The sequence below is a fragment of the Coccinella septempunctata genome, chromosome X (assembly GCF_907165205.1).
Source record: "Coccinella septempunctata chromosome X, icCocSept1.1, whole genome shotgun sequence".
In the NCBI taxonomy this organism is placed as follows: domain Eukaryota; kingdom Metazoa; phylum Arthropoda; class Insecta; order Coleoptera; family Coccinellidae; genus Coccinella; species Coccinella septempunctata.
Window position 1 is genome coordinate 2067855 of NC_058198.1, and position 24628 is coordinate 2092482.

A 24628-nucleotide genomic window follows, 5' to 3' on the forward strand; every position below is an offset into this window, starting at 1 on the left:
CATAGTTTACACAAAAAAAAATTCTCAAATGAAGTTTACACTTGCAAGAAAGAGTGAAATTACATTTACAAAAGAAATTGACAATAAAATTTACACTCGAAATTTTTTCAGATATTTATACAGGGTGACAATTTGAGAACTTGCCAGTCCAATTCATGGGTGCCCGCAGAAATTTTTCTCAGGGGGGGCAAAATATCATCTACGATTAGTTTTACTGAAAGAAAAATTTCTCTAACGGTGTCTATTAGAATCTCAAGGGGGGCCGTGGCCCCCCCTGCGGGCGCCCATGGTCCAATTATGTCACGACAAGGATGATTTCAGAGAAAATGCCGGAACAGGTCAATTTCTATTCATAGGGGGGCATATTTTGAGCATAATTGTGAGCCGAAATCTCCTCAATCCTAGGTGTAGGAGCTATCACCCCTAAATTCTCAATGGAGATTAGGCAATAGGGGATGGGCTATACCTCAATTGAAAGATCACTTGACCCTCTACATGAATACTATGGTTTGCAAGTTTTTATTAAGGACTTGAAGTGGTTACAGGGGCTGACAATTTGAGAACTTGCCAGGCCAATTATGTCTCGCAAGGATGTTTTCAGACAAAATGTCGGAACTGGTCTATTTTATTCGGAGGGGGACATGTTTCTAGCAGAAGAAGAAGCCAAAATCTCCTCAATCTTAGGTGTAGGGGTTGTCACCCCAAAATTCTTAATAGAGAATAGAGGGTGACGCAATATCTCCCTCTACATAAGAATGTAGAGGGAGATATTGTCTTCCAATTGAGGTTTAGCTCATCCTCTATTCCCTATGAAGAATTTAGGGGTGATAGCCCCTACACCTAGATTTGAGGAGATTTCGGATTACAATTTTGCTCAAAATATGTCCCCCTCCCTTTAAAAATTGATCTGCTCCGGCTTTTTCTTTGAAAACATCCTTGTCGAGACATAATTAGTCTGGGAAGTTTTCAATTTGTCACCTCCTGTAACTACTTCAAGGAATCAATAAAAATTTGCAAACCATAGTATTCATGTAGAGGGACAAGTTATCTTTCAATTGAGGTAAATCTCACCCCCTATTCCCTATTAAGAATTCACTAACCCTTACATCTAGGGTTCAGGAGATTTCGGCTTACAATTCTGCACAAAATATGTCCCCCTACGAATGAAAACTGACCTGTTCCAGCATTTTCTCTGAAAACATCCTCGTCGCGACATAATTGGCCTGGAAAGTTATTAAATTGTTACCCTGTATCTAAGCTATCTGCTAGCTATATATCTGTTATTCTCCTGACTTGATTCCGATTCATTGAACATCCAACTTGCTGGCCTCAAAATAAGTTTCTTTCGAACAGTTTGACAGTGCCTTGTATCTGCTAGAATAGCTCCTACTGCTTCCCATGCATAGGCTCGCCTGGACAAATATGGAAAAATCTCTTCACAGGCTAAGGTAGGTAGGACGTGTATCCAAATCAACCTATTAAAAAGAAATGAAAGAAAGTTAAATCGAAAAGACTTTATTTAAATCCAAAACTTGTTTTTTGAGTCATGATTGAAAGTTGTTCAATAAAAATATCGATATTATTATATTTGGATAATTTTTCCCTACGTAGAGCAGAAACTTTCCCTGTACTAGTAGCGAAAAAATGTCATAACTTGAAGTGGGGTAAGTGGGGACTAAAATTTCATTAAGTTGACTTTGGAACCACATAACTTTAAGAAAACTCAATGTAAAGAAGTGCAATTTGAACTGGAAATGCTGTGTTATGAGCACAACATCCCAGTTGAGTTCAATGTTCTTTCTGAATCATAAAAAAATACTTAATTTTGAAAAACACGAAAACCAAATCAATGAAGCCAGAATTTATCTCCCAACCCGGCGACCCCATATATTTTCTGGCCACAATTCGACTTCGATTTCTGAGAATAATTCAATCCTCGAAACCTATGGAACATTTTTGTTTCTCATTGTTTTATTATTTTCGTGTAAAAAATATGTTACGAATAAAATATCAGGCAAAATAACGAATGTTACTTTTTTGATTTGCAGTATTTGTTTATCGAGAGGATATTCATCGATTTTGAGAATAATTCATGAGAGGAAGATAGAGGAGGAAATATTTTTGTCATGAAATTTTTTTTTGGATATCTTCGAAGAACTATGTCTTTTTGTGAAAAATATTTAATGAGTGAAATATTACGCAATATATTCGAAGACTTTGATTTTCGAAATGTACCCAACATTTCTTAATGCATTTAACGAGTCTGGCCCGCCGATAGGTCGATTTCTTTTTCGAGTTTACTCAGTTGACAAAACTGAGTGTAATTTTCCTCGTTTTGTTTAGCTTTTTATCAATTGTCATCGATATCAGGAATTTGAAGTTAATAGATGAATAAAATAGGGGGTTCCGGTTCATAGTAGTAGTGCAAACATATGCTGTCTCCCAGTTGTGTGCTATGCTCTCCTGCAGTGCGGCATGAGCCTTCGAACGGAGTGGTGATCGTACGTTATTCAAGTGTTGTGTGGTGCGTACAAATCGTAAAGACGAGCGGCTTGTTTTGTGCGTTCATCTTCGAAAATATTTGATGACAACTCTTCAAATGCATCTGAATGACAAGTTTTCATACTTGGTGAGTCTTTGTTCTTCAAATAAAATCTTTCAGATTGTTTTTCCGCAGTTAAATACATTAAGTATCGTTTTGTGTATCAGTAGTAGGTATGTCAGATGCGCGTCGGTGGCATATCATTGGGGATCTCACCCACTTATTCTCAGGGAGACCAGCAAAATTACAAAAATAGAGATTGTAATTGCAAGGATACGATTAATAGAGGAAACTTTCACGTTAACAATTCCCCAAAAAAATAATCGAATGATTTGACCACAAATGTTTTCTTTCGAGAAGCCCAGTCTGATTTAAATGAGCGAAAACTTGTGAGGGTTTCAAATATTGGCGCATGCGAATGATTGAAATAATTTTTTCATAAAAGAGCTATGCTTCTATGAAAACGAATTGAATTCAAATCATATAAAATCGAAATTCGAACAATACCTTGAAAAATATTTTCTTCAAATATAAATTTTTCTATTACTTAAAAATCATATAGGTATGTACTTTGATTTCTCACAAGAGCCCACTTTTCATCTGTTATTTAGAATGCCAATAGATTTTTCAGCTTTAGTAAATAACGCTCTCAACTATTCTTCATTGTATTACGTTTTGAGGTATGCAGAACTGCTTGGTTAACCACCATTCAAAAAGCATCAATCAAATTTTCACATGGATTTATTGCAATAACAGAAAAACTTCTTGTGCCAGATAAAGAGAGATTTCAAAATCTGACCGGCATATTTTTCTGCCATTCAGTGGTTGTATCTCTCATTGATCGAGAAAGAATTCCGCAAATTTCAACATTCAATGAATGGCATCCCTGAAAGTTTCCTGTCGGAAATTGGATTCAAGTCACTTTCACACGCAGACGATAAATTAGGAGCCGAGTATGGTGGAAATTGTTTTTTTGGGACCACCGGAAGTAGATAAGACTTAAATATTTACCAAATACTTTTCTGAAATGAACGGCTAATGCAGGTGCGATAACAGTTTGAATGAATTCTTCGCTGAAAGGAATAGTTTGCAGATACGGAAACTCAAGATACAGTTTTATTGTTATGCACATGCTTCACTTGGAGTACCTATAGCTTGTGAAATTTTACTTTGGGCAAATCATGTTATTTGGCAGAGTGTATCGTTGATGTTAACTTTGTCAAAAAATAGCTATTCTTCAGTGGAAAAAACTCTCTTTCAATGTGTTATCATTATCTGGAGTCTGGAGGATGAAATAGTATTCATTTCGCAGTTTATCCAGTTCTCGGAATTTTATTTATACCAAACTGTGAAAAATTCTAATTTCTATTGTTGGAGAAGGAGAAGAATTTACAGAGTCCGTGACAGGGTATATTTTCTGAAAGTTTATGGAATATTGTTTTGTCGGATATAGCTGTCACCCGCTGAGTTTGTCGTGTTAGGCAGCCTTTTTACCTGCGAAAATGTGTTGACCATATTTCAGTAGGCGTCCCGATACTGAGAAATTTGCCATGAAATTGCCTATCATCAATTTTCCCAGGTCTTTATGGTAAAATGAGGGTCTTTGATTTAATATGAGAATCCCCTCACGCCCTTTTTTGTTAAAATTAACCAAACACATATGCTGAACTTTTCACTATCCTGTGAAATGATTTTCCCTTCGTCCCCTTGTGATTTATAACTGAAAATTAAAATAAGGATATTTCTACAATACAGGAAGGTTTGATGAACTCACTTCACAGGATCTGAAATCTATTCGATTCTGGTAGCGAAAAGATTTTTAAATGAGGAGATATTAATTCAAATCTGAATAGAATAAAAATGGACAAATCATGAGCAGTCTACGTGTTGAGAAGCAGATTCCTCCATAATATATAACAAACAAGTGATAGCAAGGAGAACCGCTTTTTTCCAAACAATTTCGTGTTAACTTAGGCAACGTCAATATTGGTATTATTAATGATACAAATTTCTAAGATATCTTGACGAAGTTCAGATAAAAACCCCATTAAAGTGGTCCCATGATATAAACGACCGGTCGCCGAGATATCATCCTGTAGCGAAAAGGATATAACATATTTTGTCGAATCGTTTTTCGAGAAAGACAATAATGGCGGTTCTGAAAGATGGAATCATCATTTTTAACTCTCGGTAGTGAACTATAATAACTTTAGAGGTTGAATAATTAGTGACTTGAATCCAGCAAAACGTTAGGATAATACTAGAAATAAGCGGTGCAGGGTTTCTTATTTTTTAAATGAAAAAAGGCATCATTCTTGGTCAAATTGAAAGTTCAGAGATATCTGATATTAATGATGTTATTAGTCAATTTTTGGCGTGGATCCCATCAATTCCTAGTCTCCAATAACTTTCTATTGGGGGTGAGAATTATTGCTTATTTATGGGACACTGGGCGTGTCATTTCTCGCATATAAATGAGCTGAATTTTTTGAGCATTGAGAAACTCCTAATATGTTGGCACAGGTAAGAAAAGCCGAAAGATATTCTACTCTGAAGAGGCGTCCTAGAGAACAATTATAAACACCTTTCTCGCCCTATGCAAAGTTTTACTGTAAAGAAAAGCCGAACTTTGAATTATTTTTTCTCTCCGACGGGTATGTTTAGATTGAAGTTCATCGAATCGCTATAAAATCTGTACTTATTAATAAAATGTGAGTGTTGGTCTGTTATTTTCGATAATATGATTTTTTTGGGTTATTTATAACTCATCTAAACTTGATCAAAACTTTGACTTTAACTGATGAAATGGGACTCTTCAGAGTTTCAGACAATAAAAAATTTGAGTAAAGTACACTAGAATAGAGAAATGAAGTGAAGTGAAATAAAGCCCTACGAAGCAGGCGGGTACAGCTACAAATACGTAATTTTATTGGGTGAAAGTGTATGATGTGTAGATATCATAATAAAATATGCACCAGAATGAGTTATCTAGTCTCTAGTTATTAGTTAGTATTCTTATCTTTCATGTATGAAGGTTCAATGTAATCACTATATCTATCTATTCTTACTTTCGGAATATAATGAATGGACTAATAATTATACACCATTTACATTTTGATTATTCATTCACCATATACCCGAGCAACTACCTTGAAATGTATTCGGAAAATAGTTTTCATTACTGAGGAACTTCGATGTGAAAAAGTTTCAACGATGAATTGAAATACAAAATTGTGACAGAAATGAGATGATATTTACGATATCGATATGCAATTTCCCCTTCGATCGGCGTATAGAACAACCAATTGGACGTAGACGAAAAAACAGGAAGGATGACTAATTCGATCTGTAACTTTTGGCACTAACAGATGATTCATTTGTTTGTGGTTCAACACGACAATCCGTTTATTGACCTCAACTGAAATCGTAGATCCACGGTCCATCCATCGGTCGTAATCCCTACATGACGATTTTCTGTTTCATATATAAGAAGACAAATAGTTCTTTTGTGACTGACGAATCAAATACATATAGGAAAGAGCGTTTCGATTGTCTGAAGAATAAACATTCTCGAACACTCCCGAAGCAGAATGAATGTACAGTGGTAGCTTCCCGTGTGAAACAATGGACAATTTAGTTCCGAGATGCAATTACAGAAATAGGGAATGATGCGAGAAAATTATAGACATTCAGAAAAAGTACATATCCTCTATTGTCGGTTCAGTGAATAAGCTCACGTGCTCGGAATTGTAAAGCAGCGTGTAAATTCCACAACCATTGCTACTCCCCACCGTTTCGATACATTTTGGTTTACCATTTCTCATGAAAAAAATCCTATTTAATTTAGGTTCTATCTAAACAGGAATAACTCTGAAATGGCTAATATAATAAAATTCGGATATATTGTAATAAATTGTGATAAAAATGTGACAAAATTGTAGTATGCTAAGGTTTTTGGCAGGGTTAAATGGCTGGCGTAGGTTTAAATCACCCTAGAACTTCACTGTTGGACCCAGAGGCCCAAAAAGTCAATACTTTTGATTTGACATCAATCACTTAAATTCGTGATTACCGTACCTAGATATCGTCCAGACCTATACAAAAAAGCACGGTCCGATTGCGGCTCGAGATTCGAATCGAAGTCAATTCGCACCCACTGAATAACGAACACCTGCTCGAAGATATTTCACATTCGAAACAATCGAAGTAACTTGTCCTCAAAAGCGTCTCGTAATATTTGTTATAACCTTATTACGCTCGCACAGCCAATCGAATACGGAATTAATCGAAATGTTGCTTCACAGTGTATAATTTTTCGACTTGTTTTCGTTCTTTTGAGTGCCGTTGTAACTGGGTATACGGGGCAAATCAGTAATAAATTGAGTTTCTTCTTCAATCATATCTTCTCGATACCCGATTTAATGTCAATTAGGAAAATATACGGAATGGAAATTCTGTACGGGACAGAAATGAAAAAGAATACGGTATTCCTTACTTGTCGGCGTTTAATTTCTATACCAAAGAAGGAATTCCAAGTACGTTCACGCACTATCCACATCTGGAGATCACATTCAAAGATCATCGTGTAACTTAATACTCCCATGAAATATGAAATGTTTCCTTCTCTACGCTCATAGATTCACAATTCGACCTTCTCCCCTCTGAGAAAAGGAGGGTGACGTTGGAAAACGCTGTTTGCTACACGATCAAATTTGAAATTCCACGAGAAAAAAAAGGGAAAACATCATTCGACTGAAAAGAAGATGTTGAAAATCGTAATGTCTCACGTTATCTCTAAATAGTTGTGATCCAAGTTTCTAAAAATTAATAAATACTCGACTAAAAAAGCTCACATTTCAATTACTTAGGATATTAAAAAAAAGGTTCCCTCTCTCTAGATTCTTTACGCCCTTAGGTATATTTAACTACCGCTAATGGCTACAAACACAGCTGGTTTATTTACTTTTGTTAGATCTGTATTACAAGAAGAGCTGGGTTGTCATGTTGCCAGCTGAATATGTTTATTGCCTTGTTAGTTACTTCCGTACCTCTCCAAATAATATATTAGGCCCCATTTGGGGTATCTGTTCCTCGTTGTGGGCGAAGCAATAGCAAAGATGGCCAAAGAAAGTAATAAACAACTCCCAAACACTCTACTCAAGTTGGTGTACAACAAAAAGTGGACTGCTTACCAATATTATAATCGCACTTGAATCCTCACCATTTATCACCAAATTCGAATTATTTTGCCGAAAAACTAGCACGAAATTTAATCTTAGACTGAATTTCCTCACATGTGGGACAAAAGGAATGGCGTCTTTATCGAAAATAACGAAACAATACGTTGGAGAACAAAATTTCATTGAGTTGCAGAAAACAACAAATGTCAAACTCAAAGATAATCATTCTATGGTTACTTCCGAGTTGGTTACACAGAGTTGAAGAACACAAAGTTAAACAACACAGAATTGACGAATACAGAATTGACGAACACGGAGTTGAAGAACAAAGAATTTTAGAACACAAAGTTGAAGCACCACAAAATCGCAAATGGGATCTGATGTGGTGGATGAAGAAATCTACATCAATTTATCGATTCGGATCAACGTGAAAACTATTTTGAAGAACCCTCGTTTCATTTACTCAATCCATACTCTGAAAATTCCCATTGAATCAATGAAAAATTGATTCGATTCCAAATAATCGTAATTTTTCTGAATTTAATTTCCAAAATCTTCGAATAACGCGTATTCAATCAGGTTGAATTGGAAAATTCGTTTTTCCCGAGTTTCGATACTGAAAAAATCATATTTCCTCCCACTTCTTCACTGAACCTTCGTTATGACGATAGATGTGAACAAAAAATTCTTGAGATAATGCAATTGTATCAAAGGAAATGAAAGGTTCGTAATATCCATAAACAGTTCACTCCGTTCAAGTCAGCATTTTCAAAAAATGCCGACGTGATACTGAAGAACGTAAGACTGCCTGGCACCAGCTTATGAAATTATGCATCATGTTGGGAATTAACAACAGACATGCAGGCAGGTGAGGAATCGGGAGTGAAATATGTATAAACCCATCGCAGGTATCTGACCGGCTCGAATTGTATCGGAATCTTTTTTTTTCAATAAAAAGGATTAGGATATCCAGTGGGATAAGAACCCCGAATTCATTCCATTCAAATGGAGATATAATCATATTGTGATGCCCTATCAAGCCAGATCAAATTTCTGAATGAATGATTCAATTTTTTATACGAACATCGTATATTATGAACGGGGTAAAAAATGACAGTCCCTTTCAAGTTAATTCTCGGGATTTCTGATTATTCCTATCGGTGTGGTAAAAGAAGATAGACGAACTAACTACATTTGTATTATTTCCCTGTATTATTCAGGCATAACTGGGGAAGTGTAATAAAAATCGGATCTGTTGTAATGAATGTAAAAAATTGTAGTATGCTTTCGGTTTTGGCAGAGTCATTTGGCTGGTGTAGGTCACTGAGATCTCAATTGGGTTGGAAAGTTCAAAAACTCACTTAGGACGAACCTGCACTGTAAGACAAGTGCCAATCCGACCACACATTCGGCTCAATAATTACGTCCTTCCCGAATTCGAATGGCACCAAGTTCTGAATCGATATCGGTAAAAATCAATCAATCTTCCTTATTACATCGAGTTCCCAGCCGAGGAAGGCCTCCTACGACTGGTCAATACGTATTACCATCATCATTTCTTATTGATGGTTCGAGATGATTCATTTCGACAACGCTAAAGAATCGGTGACCCATAAAAGGTGGAAAACATATGGTGTTATTGCGCAAACCTATCGGTTGGTCCAAAAGAGAACAATTCTCTCCAAGCTCATGAGGAAACTATTCAGAAATTAACGAAAATTGGAGTTACATCAGCCAAATCAGTCTGCCAAAAACGACAGCATACTACAATTTTGTTACATTTTCATTTCAATCTATTAGAACAGGTCCGAATTTTATTACAACTTGAAGATTCCATCGAGCTCGATGAGATGAGAGAGAAAAATGAGTTTCAAAGTAGTTTCCCTTCAAACATATAGCTTCAATCACAATTATAAAGATATACCTATTCATTTTTAAAACAACAAACACCTGACAGAATTTCCAATATAAAATTATGCCTTCCCCCCCAAAAAAAACCTCCTGAAACCGCCACTGTCTCGCTATAAAATATCCTAAGATCTTGTATTCGAAAAGCGACCATTACCATGGTAAAATCTATATAAATAGTTATATTACGTCATATTTCTGATGATCACCCATCCAATTATGCAGGCTTCACGAAATATCTCAACTATCGATCTAAAAATTCCTCATTATTACGTGAATCTTCCATTCTTATAATTCTTTTTTCATTCTACCATTAAATTTTCTTTTTCCCGGTCATTCTATTCAAGGAAAATATCCTTCAGCTTTTGTAGATCTCAATCGAACGAAGATTATAAATATGAAACATCTAATGATTTCCTAGTACTTATAAGACTGACCAGTTTCACCGACTGAGTCATAAAATTACCGTGTGGTTTTCTGCGAAAATAGTTCTAGGGGAAACTACATTCTGGCTCAATTTTTCAACATTTCCAGGTCAGTTTTCGAGCGTGATGGTACCCACATACCCGTTTCGGATATGAACATGTTAATCAGGGTTTTCGTTTGAGTTTGGAGAAGAGTATATCTCTGGTAATTGATTCTGTTGCCTCGAAACGTATATTAATAAGCTCCGTCAGCATATTTCCGGACATTCACAATATAGATATATGTTTAAAAGGTACCTACTATAAAAATGACAACGTTAAATAATGGTTATTTTTAAGTCTGACCTGTCTTATCAAGGTTATCGGTTTAATATTACCTGATGTTGTGGGGTAATTAACTTCTGGATCAGCAAGAATCTCTAGATTCTCGGAAAAACGGCCCATATTATCAGTAATCCCACACAGACTCTTGATATCAACGGCTAATTGACATTTTTCCACTGATATCAATTAGTATGCGAAAAAATTCCTATTTAACCCTTAAAATCCATTTTAGAATACTTATTTTTTGTGAGGAGCTGGATGAGTTTTTTTGGCGAATTGAATATTTTCAGACTTTCATTCGAAACCTACTAAGTGTCATAAAGAAGAAACTAATCGAAGTGCTAAATTGTGTTCAATTAAAATCTTTTCCATGAGTTATTGTTGTTTTATATTTGAAAGGGTTTTTTATGCAAAAGCTAACTAGCGACTTAAACTTACACCAGCCAATTACACTACTATAATTTGTAACATTTTTATTACAATTTATTACACCGAATTTTATTACACTTGCCATTCCCCAGTTGTTAAGTCTGTTTAGTGTAGGTTCTATCAAATATTATGAGGTCGTGTATTCCAAGAGCTTCTATCATCATAGTGAAATATTTTATTACACCAGAGAGATAAATGGATAAAAATATTCCATCATATTATGTAAGCTTTTATAGTTTGTACCTAGCGCTTATCTCTTGATCCCTATGCATTTCCGAAATTGATTAATAAGAGACGAAATTTCAGGCAAATGGATGATGCATGCTATATCTGGAAAGTTGAAGTTATTCTACTGAAGTGGTAAGAATTATTCTGTTTTTATTTTGGATTAGCAATTCATTGAACTTTTTCACATCGATTCCAATTCAAAGTATTACATCGATCGATATTATCATCCGATAAAAAAACCATACTAACAAGTGGGGATTAATTAAAGATAACAATTTAATACGACCCCAGTGGTAGCATGTATTCAGTTGATAGGAAATAAAATGTATGTTGCATGAAAAGCCTTATCTATTATTGAATAGATACCTCGTGAGTTGTAGACATATTCCCGAAAAAATTATCAGACATTTATGGAAATCCAATTCACAATTTTCTACTGAAAATTTACAAGTTGAGATTTTCGACAATGAACTTTCTCCCAAAAATATTTTAAGACCTCTGCAACTTATGGGTCATACGGGAGACAGCCTACCACCTTTTTTATTTCAAACGCCACACCCTGTATATATTTGCATCTTTAGATAGCTGATTTGATAACGATTTCAACAGTATGGATGGAAACTCGACGGTTTATAAGTTAGTGGGTTTCTTATAAGAAAAAAATGTGAGAACAGTAGGTCACACTTTTTGGAATATTTCTGTTGAGGAAGTTTTTGAAAAAAAAATCACCATTTTTAATTTTGGTATTCTGTAGCATGATACTACATAATGGAAAAATTGAAAATCGAACAGTTTGAGAAAACCTCTTCAGAAAAAATATTCAAAGAAGTGTCACAATTTTTCTCATAAGAATCCCAATAACTCATGAATCGTTGAGTTTTTAGCCAAGGTGTGTTGAAATTGCCATCGAATCAGGTATTTTACGATGATAAGATATGGGCTTGCTATTCGAAATAAGAAAGTAGAAGGCTGTTTCCAGTCCTATAACCAGAAATTGCAAGTATGAAGATATTTTAGGGAAAATGTTCATTGTCCAAAACCCCAAAATGCAGATTTTCACCACAAAATTATGACCAGTTTTCCATAAGTGCCATAGCGGTGAACCTCCCTGTATAAATATTGAGGATTGCACAAATTATTTCAGGAAATAAATAAATTCAAAAAATAACTTACATTCGGTTCGTTGAAGTCTGTATGTTCCCTCAGGAACGGCAGGATTTCAACTGGACCACCAACTCCAACAATGATCCACGTGGATTGTCGATTAGATGCATTTTCTCAAAATAGATTGAAACAGCGAATCGGGAACAATCTGAAGGTACGCCCCTGCAAAATTGAAATTAAATCAGCACCATATCGCACACTTGACTCCGCCCTCGCTAAATAAAGAACAAAGTACGGAGTAAAATTCGACTGTGTAAGAATCATTAAAGTTTATGAACTCCAGAACTGGAATTACCCTTCTTGGAATAACCCAAATTGAGCGACTTGATTTTTTGCGCGAATAACAGCTGAAACGTATACCTACCACGTTGGACAACTCCATTTAAATTTACCTCTTGAATTCGGCACCCATAAAGGGGGAATCAATCATGCAAAGCTCGAAGAAAATAAAAAGTAGATGACCGTTTCTACCCAGTACGACTGATGGTAAGTGCTGAATGCGGTATAATGCAAAAACATATCCCTGAAGGCGTATTTACATTCCCGCTGCAACTTCAAACCGTATGAATTCCATTGAGAAACAACTTTTTACGTGTTATGGATCACCTTCGAAGATAAGAGGCATGAATGAAAACCATGTGTCTGTCCAATCGCCAGAGAAGAAGGAAAATCAATATTTATTCTGTAGAACTATCGTAGCAATTTTGTTCGGAACAGATTCCATATTTATTCTACACCAGTTTCGGAGGAATCTAATCTGTCGAAGTATGTGTGAATGATTTGTCGAATTTATGAAAAGTGCATGCATTCATCTATTTTTTGTTGCCAGCCTAAATATTGCTCGACATTCACGAGTCACCTTGTATAACCGATTTCTTTTAAATAAAGACGATTATTTGATTGCCAGATATCTATCTCACCGGTGTTCTGTAACCTACTATAATCGTGAGATTAACAACAAAATCTCCATGTTTTTCCCACGTCACAAATTACGACAATCAGTAAGTTTGTATAAGGTCGAACCGTTCGTTTTTCTCGAAGCGTTCATCTGGTTGCGACACCGGGTATTGTTTGAGCCTTAAGTCATTTCGAGGTATGTTCAAATTCGTCCAGTATACCCGAATAAATTACGACTTTGCGCACCTCGGCTATGTGACTTCTGGCAGTTCTATTGTAATAATGTATTATTTATTGCTTCGGATGTTGACTGGCGTTTGCATATCCTTCATCATCTGGCAGGCCAATTTATTACGTTATCTCTGGCATAAAATACTTGGCTCCTTCCGAATGAAACCTCATTAAAAAAGAAAAAAAACAGTCGACTCACTGCTACTCAATGATTTTTTTCGTCTCACATAACCTACTTTTTCAATGTATTTGCAACGATGATGAAAAAAATTTTGAATCGATATATCCTTCCTCGCGAAAACATTTATATCCGCACCATTGTGTAGAAGAAGATGCTGCCAGATAAGACATTCAAAAACTCCGAATGAGTACGGATAGGAATTTTATGGAATCAGATTCAACAAGATTTCGAAATAATGTCCAATTAGATGGCACAATCTTTCGCCATATAAGGAAGCTTGAATCAACACACTCTGGAAAATTGAGATTCCAGCAAAAAAAGACAATGGCCTTTGAGGAAGAGAAATTGATATCAGCTTATATAGCGGACTTCGCGATGCCTAGTCGCTTCTTTCGTTAAGAAGTAAAGTAGGTTGGGCATTCAGTCTTATTTTCCTCACTTGTATGATATAATTCGATTTACAAAAGTTGTCAATGAGGTTTCCTCGGAAATTCAATGTCTTTTAGAGACATTTCAGAAATTTTTATATGATTGAACAATCGAATCGTTCCTGTTCGATTTATATTCAACTCAGAACCGTTCAGGCCGAACCATCTGCACAATGGACATGAAAAAGTGTCCGATCCAAAAAAATAAACGATCTCTGGAAGACCGAAAATGTCGTGATTGAAATTCCCTGCATGACCTCGATTCTTACCATAAGTCGTTGATTCCGATCAAATCAAATATTCATGAAATATATCATTACCAAATGAGGCGAACGGCCAAGAATTTGAATGACGTATAGAAGTAGGTAAAGCCAAATTTAACGGATATAACAGACTGCACAGTTTGTCATGGTGGTGACATTAAAAAATTACTGGTATGTATATAATTGATGTGAGACAGTTTCTGCTCGAATACGAACGCGATGAGATAACGCGGTCTGTTTCGTATTGTTTCGTATCGCCGACGGTATACAGAGTGGCCAGGGAAAATGAAACTTTTGAATTTTGCAGCGGAGGAATTTCATCCTTCGACAACGTCTCCTATACTCGAGAATATCTACCTATCCATACGCATAATTGGCGTCTGTTTTATAGCCACGATTTCAAGGTTCCGAATGCATGAAGACTACACAATCTGAAAACACGTTGGAATTAACCGAATCACTATGACATCATACTAAGAAATGAGTGTGAGCTACAACGTGAAGAGGCACAACATCGACGTTGGAATTCGATGCCTGTTATTTGAGGAAATGTATATTGAATGAGTTGTTGAGTTTGCATTATTGAGTGATTGGTTCATGATATCATTTTGCGTTCAATCAGAGACGAAAAATCCACGAGTCCGACTAAGAAAGCTTTTTCCATGTCGACTACAAAGTCTCTCATTAATGGCTTGTCCTAACTCATTCTCAATGCTTCCGAGAATTCCCCTTGTGGAGATGTACAGGTCCGATTATGTTGTTAATTCTTCGGTAAAAAGCAGTAAGAGCGAAAGGTCCCCTGTAGTTTGGTTAAGAGCTTCCCGTCCCATTTATCCCACATCGCGTTTTAATTTATGAAGTATTATACAACCGTCCTTATCTACCTGAAGTCATTAATTATCATGTCTAATTACTTTATTTATTTTATTATCATGACTTGTTGATTTTGAGTCTTCGGTTAGTTTGTTAATCGCGAGGAAAACTGATAAAAACCCTTTTTGCTGCCTTGACACGATCCAATTATTGACCTCGTAGACAGGTTCTGAAAATAGCTAACGTTTGGGAAAGTTGCAAAAATGAACGTCTTCGATATGAGGCTGAAGATTCGCCGATCAATTAATGCGCCGTGCTGAGCAAAGTGAAAATTATTGCTTTTCCAGAGTTTTTTCGATAACAGTGACAACAACTAAACCGTGAAATAATCAGTTCCCATTTCCTTGTTATACTGCAATATCTACGTCAATAAATTACTTATCCAGGTAAATATATGGCAAGATATCTAGAAACGACTTTCTTTTCCCATATATGCCAAGTTCCTGATGAGGACGGCAATTTTCCTCGATGATTAGTAGACATAACACGACATTAGCATTTTAGGAAATCGCATCAAGAATTGTATCTCATTCGTCCGAGAAAATGCTTGGTTACTCTATGATCCGAAAGAAATATCAATCGTTGTTTTTTTTTTGAACGAACGACTTTTCTCTACTTCAGACTTTATTTCACTCCACTCCACTCCACTATAGTCTCCCTTACCCTACGCTACTGTACATTACTTTTTTCTGCTATAAAACCTTTCTTGGAGATTCTCCTGTCCAACAGTCGTAACATTTTCAAAATAGTTTGGAAAATCCGAACAAAATGTTATAGACTTGATTAGGTTCAGAGATAACGTGCAAATAAGAGATAAAAAGGATTCCTCAATGAGAAATTTCTATCTGTTCAATTTTCACGCTGTCGAAGCTAGAATGACTCAAAGTGTGGTCTTCGAGTTGACCTTGAGTATATCCCAGATTATCCTGAAGAAAACACGTGAATGACGTGGATATATGGAAGTGGTGTAGGAGTTAGTACAAGATAAATTTCGAATTGGTAACGGGCTTGCTTGTATTCTACGAACCGAGATTGAAACATTGGGGATATCCTTTAAAACGAATCCATGTGTCATAGCACACACATAGGAAACCTCATTAAAGTGTAAATTGAAATAATTGTTGGAAGAAATTTAATTCAGGGTCCCTTTGTCCTTCCATAGAGAAAAGACCACTCCCAATCACGATTGAGCCGTCATAAACGCTATATGATTGTGTTTACTGAACACTGTGACTGTAAAATAGAATTGTTGATTAGCTCAAATGTCTGGTCTCCGCATTGACTTGCAGATTACTGGATATATGCCATCAACGTCAGTCCACGAAGACAATCGTCTAAACTATATGGATACTTTTGAAGATAAATCGTATACGCCTGGTGACATTCAAGTGCAGCGTGTTCTTCAATCAATTTTGATGATCCCTTCAACGGCGTATGTTTATTTTATAAGGATCCCAACATAACAATCCCGGAGAATAATTCTGGCTTTGTGACAATTCAGCAGCATCATTATCCTTACGGTTTCAATCGACATGATGCGTTACAATTAAAAAAAAATCGGTGCTAATTGAAATTACAAAACCATTCTTGGAATCAAGAGAGAACTGACTAAATCTTTGACCCAACCCTGACCTGAGTACCTTAAACCTGATTCATTATCTTTGTTTCGTCGTATCTAGATCAAAATTGCCCTCAAAAGCTTTTCATAATAGAGGGCACATAAAATTTATCATTCGTTTTTATGTAAAATTTTGCCTTAGTGTTGTTTTTTTTTTAAATTGAGCGAAGACTGTTTCTGGGGCTCTGTCCTGTTTATGTTTTTTGTTTATAAATAAACATGAAAATGTTATTGCTCGAATTATGTACAAAGGAAGATTATAATTTGTTTGCTCGATAAGTTTCTAATAAAACATGAACAAGATCACCCTGCATCTTCACGTTAAGTCGTATTCCAGAACCCTGACATAGACTTCCATATGTGTGTGTTGAACAGATTGCAGAAAGAAACTCGAAAAAAATGTTTAGCAGGAATTTCTAGTGGGCGTATAAGACCAAAATGAGGAATATCCGAAATTCCACGCCAGTCCCAGTCGGTCTGTACATGGGTACTTGATATTCAGCTAATGTAAATGATGCAACAACAATAATTATAAAACCATACAAGGTTGTTGCTGAAAAAAAAAAGTCCGGCAGAAAATTGAATTCGTACACAGGCACGTGGTCCATTACGACGTGAATGCTAAAACGCAGAAGTATGGGCTATGACATAATATTTACACAACATATGAACAAATATTGCAAAATTCATTGGCGATGAAACGTAACCTACATTTCAGTTCGATCGAATTCAAGAAATGCGCTTTTTGATCGTCTCATTTACATCGATAACGGTTCGCGGAAATTCTAAACTCATTTTCTCGAAAAAATCATCAATATTCACACCTGTTCGAAACTTTAAAATTAACGAATCCCAAAATCCACCCAATACAACGATGATACCTGAATTGAAGTTAAAAAAAAAAAAAATTCGTCCAAAATCGATTTTAACGTAAAACCATATGGCCCAAACTCGAGCTTTCCGCGAACAGATAGAAATTTCTGTGTGTCAGCCGCCCGCGTAAGTTGAGAAACTTCATATTTATCAATATTGAGTAGCGATTACTCAATAGGACTGCGATCTGCATAATTTCAGATTCATTTCTCGGATGAAACGAATCACCGGATGAAGAATAATCGAGTTATAGGAGTAAAAGAAAGGTACATCGACCTACTCATGAGAAAAGAGCATATATTTATGCCTGTGGGATTTTCATTCATGCAATATAGTGTTGCTTCAGACGAAATTCATTAACTCTAACGAAGGTGTGACCATCTGATAAATTTGAATAAACGTAGTAGAACGTATCAGGATTGAGTTTCCCATCGGGCTCTATTGGATGCTATTCGAAACAGAGAACGAATTTAAGCACAACAAATAATCCAAGTCATGACTAACATTTGACGAAGAAAGCAGCTTTGCTCCGTTGATATCATTGTCTAAAAACGAAACGGCTAAGGCAAATTACTGATCCGATCTGGCCACAAGTTCACTGGCCTATCTCATAAGCCTGAGATCTATCAATATTTTCTGTTTCTCGTAGCGTTCATTGAGAGCCCACAACGCTCAGCTCATTCTGCCTAATAATATAAACAAAACCGTCCAATTATGTCCCACGGATATTATACGATGGTGTTTACTATCCTCGAGGAAATTACAAAACATTTCAACAACTGTTTAAGGCAATTCTATTCGACGCACTCTCCTCAGAATTAAACCATTACACCGTAGAACAAAAACAGTTCTTCCTATTCTTTGAGTTCAATTTTTAGATGGAGTACAAGCACACATCAAACAATTAATGAAAATTTTACGCCTGTGGGTGAAAATGCTTCACATACTTTCACGTCGAACAAAAAATATGAGGAATCTAATTCTGGGCTCAACGATAGTTCATCATACCTGAGAATTAAGTTGACGAAAGTAGAGCTAGTTGTCTGAAGCACACATCTCATCTTCCTCGTGTTCTTCTGTCCAATGGTCCTGAAAAACCAAACAGTTATCAATTGTCTGAGAGCGTTTAAACTGAAATATACACCAATAGGAATAAAGCATCGACTTTGAAACTGGAGTGAAAAGAAGAAAAGCCCTCTTGATCGCTGCCAGCATTAACCGAAATAACTCGAATCAATTATTTTCTTTATTTCTAATGGCTCCAGCACGATGCTTCTTGTTCTTATTCAATCGGGTGTATTGACCGCACACGCTATAAACAAGTGTTAAATTTACAATTCTTTCCATTCGACCGGATTTCGATGTTTTTTGAAACAAAACATCATTTAAATGTAATTCCGACGATGATCATTGTCATAAACTGGGTTACACACACAATTAACATTACTAGAGGCTATTCACATGGTACTTTGGTAATTTGTGCCAGTAGAATGCAGAGTGTGACGTGACATTCCCCATAGGATCAATTGGACAACAGTTACACTGTGAAATATATAGCGGCAATGCTTTTCCATTAACCAATTTTTTATGCACTCTCATTCTAGCTAATCCATGGAATATACTCACGAAAATTATATAACAGAAAAGGGATTAAAAAAAATCTACAGATCCTTATATTTTGGATCCAGGGGAAAAATCCAACCCTTGAAAAACTGTAAAAATTCCAGTGAAATTCCGAAAGTTCAACAAGATTATTTTCTAGCAGTTATAATTCCCTAGAGGTCCAGATGTTTGACGTTGTCATTAACGCCAGCTGTCTGATCTTCCTCCTAGGAATGAATTAGTTATTTAAAAGAATATTACAGCGGGAGGTCTCTAAACCCCGTATCCATTTCACGATATTTCAGTGATAATTACCCCTTATCAAGCTAATAGACTATACTTAAGACTTGAACACGAAATTTTCTACTAAACTTATACAAGTTGTGTTTTTTTTCAGTTTCAACTACTTTCTGAAATGACAAATCCTCTGTGCAGAAACTGGGCTCTAATTCTTTATATAGGTAAGTTACATTTTTTATCGACTTCTTTTCCAATCTAAGGGTTCATTTGGGGTGTTGAAACTCAATTCGGAAACCTCGTACACGTACACACACAAAGAAACAACCCTTAAGATATATCAAACGAAGAAAACATGAAACAAATCTGGCTATTTCCAATTTCTACGCCCCTGAGTTTACGGCAGCTGAAGTGTCCATTATCATATTTCAACACACCTCTTCTGAGCTGTACTGAACGATGGTAAAGGATGTCGGAGCCAGCTGGTGCTTCAGAAATACATCCCATTGCCGATTCATTTCACTCAATAAATAGGCACATATGCTATTTAGGAAAAAACGCATGTGAATTGAACGGTAGAATGTGAAAAGCGTGATAAATTCCAATTTACGATTTCTGATCGTCTACGGTTTTTAGGTAGGTACCGAGAGTATCTCCAAGAATTCAATCGGTGGTCATGAAAGTTGTCACATTGTTCCTGCATTTTCACGCGCCAATTCTCAATTTGCGTTCGAAATTCCTCGCTCAATAGGAATTTCTGCCATTTCTATCGGAAAGTTCAACAGCTACTTTTCTCAATTATCCACATAACCAACCTATAGAATTTCACCGAGAAGCTACTAGTACGCATCGACGTACGCAGAATAGCATCCTATACAGGTGTCTAACTGTTCACAGAAAGTAGAATCCAATTGAATAATGGCCGATATTGTGTTTCATGCAGGTACAGGACTCGTATAAAGTCATATATATGTGTAGTCCGAGATTTATTCGACCTCTCCGAATGAGTGGACATTTTTTTCCCTGTCGGATTTAGAAAAATAATGAATCATGTAGAAATATACAGAGAGGTAGGAGTTGAGGAAGAAGTTGGCCTACGTGACTCCCGAAACAACTAGCAAAATTAACAATAGAGTCGTGAAAAGATGAGATCTATTTCTGGTGAAAATTCGATCGAGAAAATATCGGTTTCCAGCCATGAATCAGGGGGGAATCGATTTGAGCGATTTGTGTTCTTGCCAAATGGTGTATCGAATTGTAATTATTCCAATAATTGATTCGTCTCAGTCCAGACCATATTTATTTTAAACTCTCAAAAATTCGAACGAATAATTCCACGAATTGATACACTATCCAAAATTAAGTTCAAAGAATTTTTCCTTACAATCTGAGAAGATATTTATTCGATATCCGCATCATGGTGTGCTATCATATATTCAAGAATAAAGTATCACATTATCAAGGGTGAAGATAGCATCCTTTGACCTCAAAGTTATGCGTTAATTTAAGCAAGCATTGTGTTCCATATCTATTAGAACTAATAAACACGGTTTGCTAGCTAGGATGATTGATCTGAAAGAAGCAGGAATGTCGTCATACTTTCTGACCACCCGTATCCTTGATGAACAACCGTCCGATGGACCAATTTATCTCATGTTTTTCATGAAAAAATTCTGTCGGTCATTACTCTTTCTACTTCGCAGCGTTAGGAATAAGATGACAATTAAACTTTTGTGATTGTGGCTTGTGAGCTATCTAGCATTTTTAAAGAGGAAAAAAGGAGGTGAAGGGAAAATTCTTGTGTTAAAGGTTGATTGATTTGAAAGGAATCGATGTCGTATGCGATTAAACAACCACAATTTTCTGGGAGTGGAGCTTTTCACTTACATCTAACTATTCCTCGAAAAAACCATTGAGGTTTAATACTCAATGAAAAATTTATATTCCGAGCAATCCTAAGGCGTCGTAATTTCATTATTTTAACTACAATATGTTAATAGTGCGTTTCCCTAGGTTGGAGTCTAATAAGCTGCTCTAAACGACAACTAAATCTGTAACGATATTATCGGGTCATACATCCATTGCTCTCTGTAGCGTAAACAATGATAAACTTATTGTAAACAAGCTACTCTTCTTAGAAGTTAGAACTGCTGAACGACAATATGAAAATTAAGCTACCAAATGTAGTAAATAATTCATTTCATTGAATGGCTTGACTCTTGAATAGGTCAATTTTCCTGAGTAAATTATTAATTGAATAAATCTTCAAAAATGAAGTTCCACTAAAAAAATGATTCATCATGTACACTCCCCTTTTGAGCCTAAACAAAAAATGAGAAAATGGTATCAAGAAGTTTTTGTTTTGGTATCAAGAAATAACTCAAAATGGGAAAATTTCAGAGATATTACGATTTCGAAAATTGATAAAAGAGTTGACAGAGAGCAATAAATGAATTTCGATGGATACTGAAAGACACCAGTACCTGTTCTATGAGAAATGTTGTAAGGGTCCACATTTCATTGATGAGATATTCAAAAATTCCATCATGGATTAGTTCATGCTGAAATCTAAATATATCCTCTTATCAATGTACGAAGATTAGCACGGTAAACCGTGTGCGGAGCATTCATAAATATAGTATTTTAATGAAGTAAATAATTATAAGTAATTGAGAGTAATAATAAATTAGCATTCCGTAATATCTTTGCAACATTAACGCAATAAACTATCTCAATAGAGGTCATTTATGAATATTTTCGGACGAATTGAAATCGATAATTGCATTTCTCACATTCGAAAAGTTTCATAAATGATATGAATTCCAAAAATACTGCTCTTACTAACCTCACTTTTGTGCTCTGCCCTCGCCGGTTATTCTTTCGTTTGGCATCTTTCGCTGCCCTCGAGATGCAGCGGTTTGCTCCAAACGATTTTCCAAGCCCCTAAATCATTAAAATCTGAATTATTTTCAATGGAATTTTGGTATGAGTGAATTTCAATTTTCAATATTATGGCTCTTAACTGAATGCGCTGTCAGCCTCTCAGATAGGTGGAGCCGACTGAATTATTCGTATCAAGTTCCATACTTTTTTTGCCCGATTTCAGTAACAGAATAATGAAGTGGTGAACCAAATGTTATTGAACTACTTCACAGATTATGTCGTCGTTCGTTGAATTGAAAAAGAAGTCGATATCTTGAATGGATGTCGTCTGCATCAGAAATGAGTGGATATTGAAATAATTTCAAGTCTTCAATAAAACATTAAGCTTAAGAACCGAGTTGTCCAAAAAAATCGTTCAAGAAATGCGTGGATCATGAATTATTGAATTAAGCATTTGTGCATGTCCCAAGGCTCTTCATTGAGTTCTCTGTCATTGGAGAACAGATTTCGCAAGGAAAAAATTTAATCTTGATGACTCACCATTTCTTCTTAAAGTTGATTATGATGTGAAACTTGGATAGGTACTGATATGGTCCAGTTTTCTTCAAATTCGATGAAATTCATTTCTTGATATCACCCCATTGTAACCAACAGATTCCAGTATTAATTTCAAATTCTTTCCAGTCATCGAAAAATTTTCTCAGCTAGAAAAATTATTGTTTAAATATTTCGTGAGAGCGAATATCGATGAATTGTAAATTGAAAAATCAATAAGTGCATGTATCGTTGAATTAGAATTGCAAGGAAAGGATATTGTAAAAACGAGCATATATTTGATGTTATTGAATGCTATTGAAATAGTAAGGAATAATGTAAAATAAATGCATGATGAAATCGAATTGATGGATTAAATCTTAAGTAAAAAAAGAACTTTACCGGATGATCATCCAATTAGAAGATTCAGCATAATTAGAAACAGAAAATTAGTAAAAATTCAGGAATTCAGAAATTGTCAGACGTCATTCGTTTCGGCCACAGAGTGAATAAAGAATACAGAAGTAAGTTCATCGATGGTACAGAGACTACAGACATTATTTCATGAAAGAGTAGAGAATGGAGCATAAAGTAGGGTAATTTAGGACGTTTAGTTAGGGTTTTTGTATAAACTTTTGGGTTGAATTAAAAAAATTTAAATTCGAAGAATTTGTTATTCCAAGTTGCGGAATAGTTTTTCTATTCCATTCATATTACAATTTATAAAGGAAATCGTAAGAAAGTATACAGATGAACAAGGCAAAGATTCAATGGAGAAATACAGGGTCTTTAAATATTGAAATAATTTCAAGTCTTCAATAAAACATTAAGCTTAAGAAACGAGTTGTCCAAAAAAATCGTTCAAGAAATGCGTGGATCATGAATTATTGAATCAATCATTTGTGCATATCCCTCTTCATTGAATTCTCTGTCATTGGAGAACAAATTTCCAAAGGAAAAAATTCAATCTTGATGACTCACCTTTTCTTCTTAAAGTTGATTATGATGTGAAACTTGGATAGGTACTGATATGGTCCAGTTTTCTTCAAATCCGATGATTGCCAGCCATCAAAAATTGTTCTCAGATAGAAAAATTATTGATTAAATATTTCGTGAGAGAGAATATCGATGAATTGTAAATAGAAAAATCAATAAGTGCATGTATCGAATCAGAATTGCTTGAGGAAGGGACATTGTTGTAAAAACGAGCATATATTTGATGTTATCGAATGCTATTGAAATAGTTAGGAATAATAAAAAATAAAAGCTTGATGAAATCGAATTGATGGAATAAATCTTAAGTAAAAAAGGAACATTACCGGATGATCATCCAATTAGAAGATTCAGCGTAATTAGAAACAGTAAATTAGTAAAACTTCAGGAATTACGAAATTGTCAGACGTCATTCGTTTTGGCCACACAGAGAATAAAGAATACAGAAGTAAGTTCATCGAGGGCACAGAGACTACAGACATTATTTCATAAAAGAGTGAGAGAATGGACCATAAAGTTGGATAATTAGGATGTTTAGTTAAGGTTTTGTATAAAATTTTTGGTTGAATAAAAAAAATCAAAACTCGAAGAATTTTTTAATCCAAGTTGTGGAATAGTTTTTCTATTCCATTCATATTACAATTTATGAAGGAGATCATAAGAAAGTATGCGTATGAACATGGCAAAGATTCAATGAAGAAATGCAGGGTCTTTAAATATGTTGAAATAATTTCAAGTCTTCAATAAAACATTAAGCTTAAGAACCGAGTTGTCCAAAAAAATTGTTCAAGAAATGAGTTGATCATGAATTATTG

The 24628-nt window shown here is 35.4% G+C and overlaps 1 protein-coding gene and 1 long non-coding RNA gene across 3 annotated transcripts in view; one reads left to right on the forward strand and one right to left on the reverse strand.

The window, feature by feature from the left end:
• Positions 1 to 1213: 1213 nt before the first annotated feature.
• LOC123322106 lies at positions 1214 to 12904 on the reverse strand. Its single transcript, XR_006539041.1, has 3 exons — positions 12565 to 12904; positions 12210 to 12362; positions 1214 to 1475 (listed from the first exon to the last, which is right to left on the reverse strand). It is a non-coding gene; the product is annotated as an uncharacterized LOC123322106 (long non-coding RNA).
• The window catches only part of LOC123322066 (rho GTPase-activating protein 7), a 39050-nt gene continuing 16646 nt past the window's right edge, over positions 2225 to 24628 (forward strand). Inside the window, exons 1-3 of one of the 2 annotated variants that reach the window (XM_044909894.1) lie at positions 2225 to 2629; positions 11115 to 11168; positions 19564 to 19627. The gene's annotated coding sequence lies outside the window, so the exon portion shown is untranslated. The remainder of the gene's footprint in view (positions 2630 to 11114; positions 11169 to 19563; positions 19628 to 24628) is intronic. The other variant, XM_044909895.1, reaches the window with a different exon arrangement.